This window comes from Setaria viridis, chromosome 3, assembly GCF_005286985.2.
Source record: "Setaria viridis chromosome 3, Setaria_viridis_v4.0, whole genome shotgun sequence".
NCBI classification, from domain to species: domain Eukaryota; kingdom Viridiplantae; phylum Streptophyta; class Magnoliopsida; order Poales; family Poaceae; genus Setaria; species Setaria viridis.
Window position 1 is genome coordinate 2,585,071 of NC_048265.2, and position 14,088 is coordinate 2,599,158.

The following is a 14,088-nucleotide window of genomic DNA, read 5'->3' on the forward strand; positions in this document are numbered from 1 at the left end:
TTGTCAAGGTGGACGCAGGAACAGATTGATTGCCGGAGACGGAGGTCATCAGGTGTGATGCGATCCTCCATGGTGAGGTGAGCATCGTTATAAACTCACTACAGAACTGGCCTGAAGCATTTTCTTGTCACTTCAATTTGTCCGGCTGGTTAGTTTCTTCTATTGGAGAAAGATTTGTAGCAGCAACGGCCTAATTTTGCACGAGAACCGTATTTCATCGTGTCGGCAGGAGAAATTCCGTGAGATGGATTATTGGGAAATTAGTTTACCCCTGCCAGTAGAAGAAGTTACCTTGTAGATTTGTAAGATATGGGAGTAATTTGCGTTTGCGGAGCAAATTATTTCCATGGAGTAATTGACACGAGCGTCACTCGGTCAGTATATGAGATGCATCACGCCATTACACAAAAGCAGTTTCTGCACGAAGCATGGAGGAACAAACAAAGGCGGTGGCGCATGCATCCAGAAACACCTCACAAATACAATACCTCCATGATCTCCATTTCTTTTCTCGAGCAATCTATCGATGTATATACATCGATTCGTTTATTTTAGCAAACGCTCTACGTCTTGTCCGGCACCGGGAAGCTGGCTAGTGTTCCACCGTCGGCTTCGGTCCGTCGATGGAGTCTCTCGAATACCCTGTAGGATGCTCCGATGCGACCTCCTCGCCGATCAGCAGAGGGAGCTTCGCAGTGACGAGGGCCGATGGCGGCGGCGGCGAGGGGTCGTTCGGGCTGGGGTCGGGTCCCCTGGGAACCTTCCTCAGCGGCGAGGCGTCGTCGTCTGCGCTCGCCGTCGGCGGCGGAGGGGGAGTTCGGCGCTGGAAGTAGGGAGGTGTCAGGGCCAGGTGGGACGCCCCCACCAGCGAGTGGCGCGCCGCCAACGCCGTGGACACCAGCATCATCAGCGGAAGGAGCACCAGCAGCGCCGCCGCCGACGGCGCGACGACGTTCTTGTTCGCGGCCATGGCAACTGGCTGTTCTCTGCTACCAGTACACACCCTCCTGTTCTGCTTGTGCTGCGAGTATAGTGGCGACCTTGCTTTGATATTTATAGGGGGCTCGATAGCCTCTGCTGGGTGCGCAGTGTGAAGCTGCGCTGTCAATGGCAGATTTGGTAGTCGCTGACACGATTAGCAGTGGCCAGTGGCTGATCCGCTGATCGAGCTAATTATTAGCCAGTGATGGAGATGAGCTGTGAGATTTTTTCTTTAAAAAAGATTTTTTTTGACGGGGGAGAGAATCCCGCATTAAAGGTCTTGGGTAGGCCAAAATTAGTACAAGATTTTCAGCAACATAAAACACAGGTTACAACTGGAATACAAAAGGGAGAAAAAAAACCCAAACACACAGACACTTCAAATTGACAAGCCATCATTCAGGCCAAAAGAACAACCACCGTTCGCCAATTAGAGTCACCATTGAACAACATACTCGCCAATTAGAGTCACCATTGAACAACATGCTCGCCAAGTGCGCCGTGACCATTGCACATCCAGTCCACCTCTCGTAGCTACGTCATTCTAGTGTCACCTTCCATCTGAGAGCCAAGCCAATGGAATGGGGACTAAAGGTGGCAAGAGGTGCGCAAACCAAAACTCATCGGACACGATGATCTCCTTTGAAGCTGATGGTAACACCATTCACCGCACATCCGGGCTCACCGCCATCCAACGCCGTACAAGGGGAGGAAACCTCGAGGGGAATGGCAATAGAGGTGGAAACACCACCCGGCATAAGATTTGATGGCACCATCAACAAGGAGACAGCCGACGGAATAGAGGTGCCAGATGGGGAACACTTAGGGAATCACGACGGAGGTCAACAACCATTAGTCGCTAGATCAAAGAAGTGTATGGGTGATGTAGAACGAGAAGCACCAAAACCATTAGCGGTCATGATGGCGGCACGAGGGGATCTCCAAAGCGATGCCTTCATCAAAGTGGTGCACATGGTCCCAATGGGGAGTGGTCTCTCGTCATCGCCTCCAAGAAGGACAATGGTGCCCGAGGGCGTCATTGATGACGACACTGGTGCAGAACCAGGCTAGGATTTCTCCTGAACAAAACCTCCCAGACCAGCGCAAATGCATCCAAAACATGTGGGCAGGGACGCCTCGAAACAACACCTCCAAGGAGGAAGAACGGCACCTGAGCGTGTCGTTGTTGTCGGCACGGCACAAAGCCATGCTTGGATTTCTCCTGGCAATCCCAGGGCCACCGGCTACAATTGACGTGCTGTGGAATATGGCCAACCACATGCTGAGAGCGCCGAGTAGAGTCCCTAACTGGCCAAGGTGGCGGCGGCAACGGAGGGGACATGAGGACCGAGGACAGGTCGCCCTCGGCCGCCGTCGTCGTGGGACTCTGATGCCCAGAGGCACAGGGCCTCCACTCTGCAGCAGCCCCGACCACCACCACATCGGGGGAATCAGAGCTGGAGGTCCACAAGCTCCGTGCCCCGAGCTCCCCCACCAGAGGAACCAGGAAGCTGCATCTGGTGAAGGGTAGTCGAGTTGGCCGCCGTCGTCGCTGGGCAATGGAACCCAAAGGCAACAGAGCCCCACCTCAACAGCAGCCCCATCTCGCTCGCCGCCACTCCGGGGGAGCAGTAGCTGGACGTGAGCTCTGTACCCCGAGCTCCCCCACCGGAGGGACCGGATTAGGATCGCAAGAGGCCGGATCCGGTGAGGGGGGAGTCATGCTCCAGCCGCCACCGCTGAGGGCCGGAGTTGGACAGGGACCCTCGAGCTCCCCCATCCTCAGTCGGAAGACGGAGGGAGGGGGCAGATCCGGGCTGGAGGGGGCAGATCCGGGCTGGAGACGTCGAGCTGGGGCCTCAAAAGCTGGCAAACGAATGGCATCTCGCCGGAGAAATGGCTGCTCACGCTTGAAGATAGAGAGGAAAAGCGAGGGGGAGGTGAAGAGAGAGGGTTGCGGTTGGTCAACGGCTTTGGCACCACCGTGGCCGCCGCCGCGCGCCGTCTGGCGGCGGTGGCGGCGGCGGCCGGCTAGAGCTGCTGGTGGGGAGTTTTTGGTGGGCGACGGAATCGCCCCTCCCGTCACCTGAGAGCGATGCGGAGGGGTACCTCTTAAAAAAAGATTGGAATTCGGTTGGGTCTTTATATCTTCTTTTGGGCAATTTCCTAACATATTTTCAGTTTTATATCGTTCGGATTATTTTCGACCCTTCCACGCACAAGCTGCTCGCCCCGATCACGTTGTCTCCCCTGTACACACAGACACAGTCATGCTATTATAAACCTAAACTAAAATCTTTACTTATCCTCGATAGCATAATCCATGTTCAATTTGCACTGAAATTTAGCTTGACCACGGGAATCTGACCTTTGTTTTGCCAGTATTGCTGGGTCGGGTCTCATTCTGCAGATAAAATCGGTAAATCGCACAAGGGGACCGAAGAACGGTTGCAGAAGTCTTAACCCACAAGATGCGCCCTCATAGTTCAAGTAATTGCCCTAAGCCCAGTACATCACACTCTGTCATGGTGCTATGGTTCGGAGATTTTCATGACACATGACTTTTAGATTCCCGATCAATACCAGCATGAGTGAGCTTCAACGTCTCAATTTTTATGATAATCGAATTTTTCCAGTGTCCTGTTCATTTCGGACACTATGATCATTTTGATATATAGTCAAATGTTTTTCCCCTTCCCTGCCTCATTTATATTGGGCCTGCATTCCTCATTCCGGTGAAGGCCCAACGAAGGTGTAGATCCACGATGTCCCAAATGCCACCAGGCTGAGAGTAGAAACGAAATCATTCCTAATTCTGGTTTGGTTTGAATTGATTTGGCGCATGCAGCACGGCCAGGAGAATGGAAAGCAAAACCGGGCCCAGAGGAGAAAATTCAGCGAGACTGATTGAGAGGATTAATTGGTGGTGATTATATTAGGTAACCGTGCCAAATTTCCCGCACTGGTATACTGAATTTACCGCCAGGTAATCGTTTCAGCGTTGAACAAATTATCAACCTGCCATTTTTACAAGCTTCGCAGTGCCAGAGACCCCTATAAATACGTACACCGTGGAGCGTTGCTACGACACCCACAAGCACAAGAACTTCCAGTAGCAAGCCATGGCCGGGCACAAGAACGCCGCCGTGGCGTTGCTGCCTCTGCTCCTCCTGCCGCTGGTGATGTTGATGCTCACTTCCACCGCTTCAGCCGCGCGCCGCTCGCCGCCGCCGCCGGCGAGCACGGAGGAGTTCCCGGTGCTGCGGAAGGTTCCCACTGGACCGAACAATGAGACCAGCGACCCGCCGCCGCCGCCAGCGGTGGCCACGAGCTCCGACGTCGACTTCCCGGTGCTGCGGAAGGTTCCCACTGGACCGAACCGCGAGACCAGCGACCCGCCGCCGCCGCCGTCAGTGGCCACGAGCTCCGTCGTCGACTTCCCCGTGCTGCGGAAGGTTCCCACTGGACCGAACCGCGAGACCAGTGATCCCCCGCCACCGCCGGCACTGGCCACGAGCTCCATCGTCGACTTCCCGGTGCTGAGGAAGGTACCCATTGGACCTAACCCCATGACCAGCGATCCGCCACCTACGCCGGCGGCGGCCACAAGCACCGACGACTTCTCGGTTCTGAGGAAGGTTCCTAATGGACCAAACTCCAAGACCAGCGACCCCCCGCCGCCGCCGCCGCTCCGCCAGTGACCACGAGCGCTTGAGTCCCGGCGCTGCTGACAGCGCGCGGGCTGGTAGCTCCTAGATGACACGTACTTGATCGACATCTGATGAGCGTGCGTGTGTGGCGATTTTGATGTGTGTGCCGCCATTGTCATGCGTTGAGCCTTCATCGTGCTAATCGTACTTTGTAATAGCATAATCCTTTTGTTTTGTTTGGGTTTTGTTTTGATCTTTTGGATAACTGGATCGAACTTGGCAGTAAATAATTGTTACTGATGGAATTCATGAGTTCATGATGTGAATTATCAGGTACTCACGTTGTTATGTTTTGAACTTTCACAGCACTTGGATTTCATTTGAACAGGAGAATTACGCATCAGCCATCAGTGTTATATCTCATTGTTTAGACGTCAATGCGTTGTTTTTTTTTTGAAACCGGGTTTATATTTCACATATATTTCTTAATGTTTACATTACAGTTCTTACAAAGACACCCTTGAAGAAGAAAAAATACAGCTTAGTCCTTGCAAGATCCTCCGGAAGTCCTCGCCGCCGGCAGTCGGAGTAGGCACACGACGCACTCCTGTCGCACCAAAGGTTGGAGAGGAGACGCACCAAGTTTGCAACTTGAAGCTGACCTCCTTCCCGACGAAGGAACATCACAATTTTTTGTTGCCACTAAGAACAGCACATCGAACACTGATATACTCTATAACTGTTGAAAGCCCTGGCTGAACAAGATGGCCACCAGCCATCACATCGTCGAGAGACAAGGGATCTGGCGCCTCAAGAACCACAAGCAAGCCCAGCTCACCAGATGACAACACAACCCGAACGGGAACCAAACCACCAGAATAGGTGGGAACCAAAAGCCAACCCGATTTCTCGTCGCATTGGTAGACATACTTCCCAAGACTCCCGCCGGAAAGGTCGTCAATGACGACAGAGACGAGGGAGGGACAAGAAGAAAACCTGACGAGATCTGGAGCAGCCACTAGATCTCCAGATCCGACGAGCTCACACCTCAACAGCTCTTCGCTGGCACCGGAACACATACTAGCGAGGTGGAGAAGGAGCGGGAGACGCTTATTCCATGACGCTGCCTCCACCCTACGAACACCGCCTAGACCTAAACTACCTATACCAGGCATGACTATATACAACGACCACCTGAATCCCCGTTCCCCATCCTCTTCGGAGCCGATCCGGCCGCCGGAGTGGAGGGGGGATGGAGGAAATCGGCGCCATATCTGCGCCGTCTTATCGCCCTCTCTCAACTGTAGCTGAGGGATCTGGAAAGAGGTGGAAGGGTATCGGCCGATGCGTTGTTTTGCTAATCTCTTCTTCGCCAGCCTTTCTCCCTCCATTTGCTTTCGGGCCTCATGCCTCAAGCCCAGAAAGGCCATAAACATGTCGGAGCGGGCCGGGCCGGGAGCGGAAGCGCTCATAATTCATCATTTCCAGCCCGCCCTCTTAATGCAGGCACGAAAATGATTCCCCTATGTATTTAGCCGACGCAAATCCTTGCTCAATTATGTACTGCAATACAGTCATCATGGCATTATCGCATAGCAGTAAATGGTGGAAATCCTTCGGGCACGTTTGGATCTCAGTGTCCGCACTATAAAACACCCCATGCACGCAGCTAGCTCGCAAACAACACGTCCAAGAAGCACCCAGAGGCAGCTCAGGCAATGGCAGCGCACAAGAAGAACGCCACCACAACTTCCGCCGGCGCGGCAACGCTCCTCCTGCTGCTCCCGCTGCTGCTGATGCTCTCCTCCTCCACCACGGCGGCGGCGCGCGTTCCGGCTGGAAGGACCCCTCCCTTCCCCCACGATCCCATAATCGTCTACCCCACACCACCGACCCATCCTCCAGCCCCGACCCCGGCGGCAACGGCACGCCGGCCGGTCGGAAGGACCCCTCCCTTCCCCCACGATCCCATAATCGTCTACCCGCCGCCGCCGAACCATCCTCCGACCCCGACCCCGGTGGCCTAGGCGCCCAATATTATTCACGTGCCCTCCGAGCAGCCCGGCGTGGGCGTGTCGCCCCCGCATGTCTACTAGCCATCAGTGCCGAGAGAAAACGTTTTTATCTGACGAATAAGTATATATATGTAGCAAAATTGTTCATGTCAAATCGTCATGTTTTCATCTTGGAACATATAGCAAGATCTTTGTTTCGTACAGATTTATCCTCTGTCCCGTGGCAAAACTTAATTTTGATCGGTTGCTAGCTAGTGGTGTGAGTGGATACCAGATAGTATTTTTCTAATTCGGCTGATTAATTGTATAAAATGTTATTCTAGTTTATTTTTCAAGATTTTAGGTCTATCCAAAATGATCAGGACAAACTTTTTTTTGCATGCCTACTAGTAAGCTGAGCGATCAAACCTTTACTTTTGTAAGGCGGCGCAGTTTATTTTTAGGCCGCAGCAACCGCCGCACTCCACTTCAAGCCATCTGGCGAGCAACCACTATGCTATATATAGCCGCGGCTCCATGCAACACAAGTTGTTACACAACCGAGCACCGCACCGACCGGATCCATAGAAGCTCAGCCACGGGCAGTGAGCTCCAGCAATGGCCGCGCACAAGAGCTCCGCAACACCCGCCGCCGCAGCACTCCTCCTCCTCCTGATGCTGTCCTCAACGGCGGCGGCGGTGGCGCGCCACTTAGGTGGAAGAAGCGCCGTCATCTATCCCTTCCCCGACCCTCCCCCGCCGCAGAAGAAAGGAGACGCATCACCGTCGCCTCTGCAAGTGACGATGCCGGCGGCTCCATCGCCGTACATTATCCAAGTGCCCTCCGGGCGCCCCGGCGGGTGCTATCCGGATGCGCCGCAGCCGCAGACCTACTGGCCGTCGGCGCCGGGCAATTAAGCCGTAGGGTGACTGAATGTTTTGAGGAATAATAAGAGTTTCTTAAGGTTTATGCTTGTGGTTATCACTGTGTGAAACTGTCTTTGGTATAGCGGTATGTTGTAAGCACGCATTCAAGTGCGCAAAAGAAATGTGATTGCTGTTTTGTCCATCAGTTGCTCTTCAAGTCTGAAAGTTGATGCCAGCGTGTGATTGATTTTCATTAACCGAACTTGGTATTAGTCCTGGTTGGTAGGGTGCAAATTTCTCGAAAATACATCCGGGATAAACCAATCGAGATAAAAGAGATAATACCAACCGGGATAAAATGGGTCACCACACCAGGCGCTGCAAAAAAAATCCCGGGAGGCCCCCCACACGTGCACGTCACACAAGTCACGCGATATATGCGCGTGCGCGTTGCGTGGGATTCGAACCCACGACCTTCAGCCTCACGCGTAGCTTCCTTGCCATCCCACCTACACAGTACATTTGACTATATAGGAGATGCAATCCTTTTATATTAACTCGTGGGGGACCCAAAGGTTTCGAGGGATTTAGTCCTCCTTCAGCCACCCCGTTGGTGTTTCAAACCGGGATAAAAGGTCTCTCGGGGTCTTTTTTTCCACTAGCCTTTGCAACCGGGATAAAAGGTCTCGATTGGTGAGCCCCCGCCAGTGACCGAGCTTTAGTCCCGGTTGGTGAACCTTTTATCCCAGACCAATTTTAAATCGGGATAAAATGGGGCGCATGGAAGGTGAGTTCTCTGCCCGATTGTTGGACCTTTAACGTGGGAATGGCCCAACATATGACGTCCTCGGACCAGATTAGCTGTCATGTATGTGGGCCCGTCTTGCTTCCATTTCCTTTTTGGGCCACAGATCACAAGCCAGGAAGGGCCGGCCGTAAACATTTTCACGACCGGCCCAGCAATGCTCAGAATTCGGATCAAGCCTGGTCTACGTTGTTGTTTCTGGAATTGGAGTTGGTGGAACCAGGGAGTTTGGCTTAAGGTTTTGGAGTGGAGCTGAAAACATGGAGTGCTTCCGAATACGTTCGCGGGAAACAAATTAGAAGAACGTGCATCTGACCATTGTCTTTAGAGTGAACCACTTAGTTTCCTTTATGTGAGAATTCAGGAAAAAAAATTCAAGGACCCTAACGTATTTTACTAAATAAATTATATCCTTGAACGAGCTATAAAAATTAAGCTAATTGCATCCATTTGATCTTGTAAATTAAACTAAGCTGGATGATTGTTTCTTAGTGATATCATACCTATTCTTTTTTATTTATTCTTTGATAAATGTTTGAGACCAATTTGTGATTAGCCAGAGTTGCAAAATCATAACTCATTTTTAAAGGCATTGGTAATGTAAGTTTCGTATAGCCAATCTTTGTAATTTTGAACGTACTTGTTGCAGACCTTTGTAAAATGTTAGTGGTACAATTTTGAACATATTGGTCGCAAAGTCAAATCTCAAATCATACCTATATATATTGGTCTGTATAAATTTTGCGATGGATGTGAATGGTTGTGATATCACAAGTATGTTCAACAATGACACGCAATTGTTTACAGGGTACAACTTGGACATGCAATTCTTGAAAAAAGTATATGGGATTTCTTATTAAAAACCTTTTTCACGGTCAACCTATTACCAACATTAGCTTTGCACTGTCAATCTATGTAACACTTTTATACATAGCGGTGGTCAAAGGCAAAAGGATTTGACTGATGGAAATATGAAACAACTTATATATTTGCAGCAAGGGAAAATAACACATATTGATATCAAGTTATAAGATGTAGTAAACAGTACTAGCTGAAGACCTGAAGTTATGTTTCGAATATAGAAAAAACTAAACAAAGGAGAAACAAAGGGAAACTATAAATAACGAGCACTAAAATTCATTCCAAAGTAATCGATCGTCCTGCTAGACACTGCTAGTTTTAGCATCTCTCGCTCAAACCAAACATTAAATCACCTCCTAGTTTAGCCGACGCAATAATCGATCCATGCTAAAGTTAAGCATCGCGCTTGCCAAACTAACCCACTCAATTTCAAGCAGTAATCAAATCGAGACAGCGACTGGACACTATAGATAACCGCCCCCCTTGAGCAGAGTTTGCACAACTCATCCAAGAAGCATCGATCGATCGAAAGAAGCTCAGGCTAAGCCAGCTGCTACCGACAATGGCGGCGGCCGGGCACAAGAGCAACGCGACGACGACGACGCCGGCCGCCACGGCGGCGCTCCTCCTCATGCTGCTGCCGCTGATGCTCTCCTCCACGGTGTCGGAGGCGGTGCGCAAGCATCCTGGTCATGGCAAATGGGAAGCCCCGATAATCTACCCGACGCCGCAAACCCCGTGGAACCCGCCGATCGTCTACCCGTCGCCGATCAAACCTCCTCCACACTCCGGTGGGCACCTGGACATGGACTTGCCCGCCGATCCGTAGATGAGCGGGCACCGGCAGCGTTGCCGGAGGACCCTGCCGACTTGTCGTCGGCGCTGAGGAAGCCGTAGGATGACGATCGAGTACATGGTTTATGAGCAATAATATTTGTCAAAATGATATCGGACAGGGTGATGACTGATGTTTCTGTGAGACTGTGATAATAAAAAATATATCCAACATCTTTTATGCAAACGTCCCTGAGCACATGTTTCATTAGCAGAATTATAACGACGCAGACTCAAGAAAAATCTTATAACACAATTATAAGATGCCACGCATGCAGTAACAGATGATCTCTAGCATAAGAACAAAAAACCCCACTCACCCCACATCTAAACACGTAACTAAAGGAACAACTGATACAACTGAAAACTACGACCCATACAACTGACAACATGTAGGATTAAAAAAACATCGAAACGAAGACTGCCTACAGAAACTACCAAACAAGCAAAACAACACAGAGGTCGCCGGTGTTAGAGCATTCTATGGAAGGAGAGCAAGAGATCATATCTAAAGAGAGCTTACCGAGTCGCTCGAGACCAAGGCTATGGATATCTTGGCCAAGCATGGTGGTTGTCCTTAAAGAGGCTTAGTGCTTAACTGCATTTTGGCTCGGTCTTGTTTTTTTGAGAGTTTTTTCTTTCAAAATGCTAGAGGTGTGACTTTTAATTAAAATTGGTTGAGTGCAATTTTTTTAAAGAGGCCAGCATAGGATTTAATTTTTCTATACTATGAGCAACAAATTTGTGAGCTTATATATGCTCATGATATCATTGATTGAACGAAATTGAAAACTATTCATCTGTAGTGTATGTGCAGGAAAATATCAATCTCGTGCTAGTGGGCCGAGCCATAACGATCTAGAGCCGCAAGACCTTAGGCCCAAAAAGCTGCAATATGTTCATTCTGCATCTAAGAACATGTTGTGTGACTAGACCTAGGGCCTGTTGGATCTCATGAAGGTTATAGAAATCAATTAAAACAATCTTGATGGGATCTATATATATCCTAAAATCTTGCATCGATTATAAAAAATAATCCATCTACAAGATTATAAGAATCTCACTGTCTCACTCAACCCTACAATTTGGAGATTATTTAGAGAGTGAGAAAAAGGGATGGGCAGCATGCACAACACGACAACCATCACCAGAGTGCCGGCGGCGCTGCTGCTTCTGCTTCTACTACCAGCGGCGGCAATGCCCGTCTCGCTGGCGTCGGCGGCGCGTTCCAATACCCCCACCCCGCCGCCATCTGCCCCGCCAGCGCCGGCGACTGGTGTCGAGCTGCTCGAGGTTTCCGTCGTTGCCGGCGTGCTGGTGAAGAAGGTTGTTGCTTCTTCTTCCAAAGCGCCAGGCGCCGCGACGTCTGACGGCGGCTCCTGGCCGTTGCCGGGAAGTTTGGTGAGCCGGCGCGGCTTGGCGGCGAGAAAGGTCATCCCTCCCTCCGGGCCTAGCGAGGGGGGCAACAGTTACAGCTTCCAACCACCGCCTGCGTGATGCTTGCTGGCATGCGCGCGTGAGCCAAGAGGCGTGTTTCTGGCAGCGTGCATTTATGCATCCTAGGCTTGTTATTTGTTGAGCTTGTAAGATTCTTGTCATTTCTTGGTCATGGCAACTGGCAATTACTCGAATAAAAGTTCCAAAATTTCTGTGACGTTTTCCTCTCGACCAGAAGTCGGCGAGTTCTCATTCATAACGCCAGTTTGTCGCAGGCAAATTAATTGTTGTGTCCTTGTCTTTTGAGTTCGAGGTAGAGAGAAAGAGGTGAAATGAGTATCAAAATTCAAATCTTGTACTACGCATGAGTATCATAATGATGATGATGATGATGATGATGATGATGGGGAATGTTTTCATGACAAAACCATTAATATTATTTTAAATTGTTCTGCATGCTAAATATACTCCCTCTGTTTATCTTTATAAGGCGCACACGCATATCAAGATTTAAACTTTGCTATTTTTGACAAACAATTTAACTAATAATTTTTATTTTTATGATGTAAACTTGAAATGGTTGGATTTCTAATCAAATGTACTCTCCAAAGATTATAAGTTTATAAACTAAAACATATAATATAAAAGAAATTAATGGTCAAAGTGTAATTTGGAAGACCGTACCATGTCATATCACGTCTTATAAAATAAACGAAGGAAGTAATAGTTTATTTTTATTTAGGGGTATTGGTCATTCCCTCCGTTCCAAATTGTAGGTCGTTTTGACTTTTTTAGGTGCATACATGTTTGTATGCACCTGGACGTACACTATATTTAGGTACATATAAACATCTATACACCTAGAAAAATCAAAACGATCTACAATTTGGAATGGAGGGAATACTCATCAAAGTTAGTGACTGCACGTGTTCTATATCGATATTGTTTGAGAATAGATGAAGTAGATCGACGGATCTAGCCACAATGCCCAAATAAAGTTTTTTTTTTCAAACAAAACAAAGTAGTAAGTGTGTGCTTGAAGAGAGCCTCTCGCATTTTTTTTATAATTAAGGAAAAAGTGTATTTTTGACCATTCAACTATTGCCTCCGTTTGAGTTTAGCCATCCAATTCCAAAACCAGGAATTTTCGACCACCCAACTGCAAAAACCATTCACAATTGACCATCTAGCTATTTTAAAAGGTGGTTTTGCTCATGTGGATGACACATGGCACTAGGCCCACGTGTCAGGCACTCTTCGTTTCTCCTATCCTCTTCTCAAGCTCCATAGTCCCGCTGGCCCCCTGCCCTCCTCACCGGTAGGGCCACCGCCGCCGTACATCATGCCGAGTTGTTGCCGTACACCGCCACCACCGCCCAACCCATGTCGGGCCCAACCCGCGGAGTTCCCTGATTTACCCCCTCCCACCATCCTCCGATTAATGCTCGCGAGATCCGATCCCTACAGGGAAAGAAACCCTTCCTGAATCGCAGAGTTTTGATTGCTTTTGGTGTTTCCATTCCCGTCATTTTTTGTCGGTTGATCGGAGCCTAGGGATTATAGCGGTGTTTCTATTCTCCAGGCGGTCGAGGGATAGAGAGGGAAGGAGATGGCGCCGCCTCGCTGTACGTGCTGTCATTGTTGTTGCTGGTGCTCTCCATCCCGGTGGTCTTCCTCCTCGCACTGCGCCTCATCCCACTGCAAATGCTCCCGGCCATCCCGGACGCCGACGAGATAGAGGACCTCGCGGTCTTCCACCGTGTCGTCCTCCTATCCTCCGCACCCGCCTTCAAGGCTGTCGCGCCCGCCACCGACCCTGTCAGCGCTGCCACCCCTGTCGGTGTTTTATACCCGGTAACCTACTGAAGGGTATCCCGAGGTAGTAGATTGGTTGGTGGGGGATCGCCGGACCTAGAACTCGAAGGTAAAAGCAAGGACACAAGACACGGATTTATACAGGTTCGGGCCGCCAGAGTAGCGTGATACCCTACTTCCTGTTTGGGGTGTTGTATATTGCGCTCTGCGCTTGGGTGTTGTTTTGTGTTGAGGATTTGTTTCCTCTGTTGTAGTTCTATGAGGTTTTCTCCTCTATTGGTCTGTGCTGCCGATCTAGGTACCACTGCCCTCCTTTATATACTTCAGGAGGCGGGATTACTAGTCGGTACAAGGAGGAGTCCTAGTAGGATTACAAGGTATGAGTCCTAGTAGGATTACAGAGGAATCCTAGTAGGAGTTCGTCTTCTTCCTTCCTTGCGGGTACCAGGGATCTATCCCCGACAACCACCTCCTTCTTTGGCTGCTACAGGAGGAAGAAGAGGCAGCAGCCCAAAATAGCGTTCCTCTTCCCTACCGACTCCAACCTTGTCTTCACCCCGCTCTAGAGAAGTTGTTCGCCAGTCACCAGCACGCCTCCGCCACGCTCATCTCCTCCGCGCACTGCCAACTCGCCACCACCTGCTGGATGACCCGGCTGACCACTTCTTCGTGCTGCTATCCCAATCCTGCTTATCGTGGAGGTGGACGGCGACGGCCCCATGAGGGGTGGACGGTGGCGGCGGCGGCTCAGCACGGCAGACGGTGGCGTCAGTCCTGCGGGTGAGAAGGGCAGGCGGCCAGCGGAGCTGTAGATCTTAAGAAGAGGAGCGAAGAAAGGAAGAGG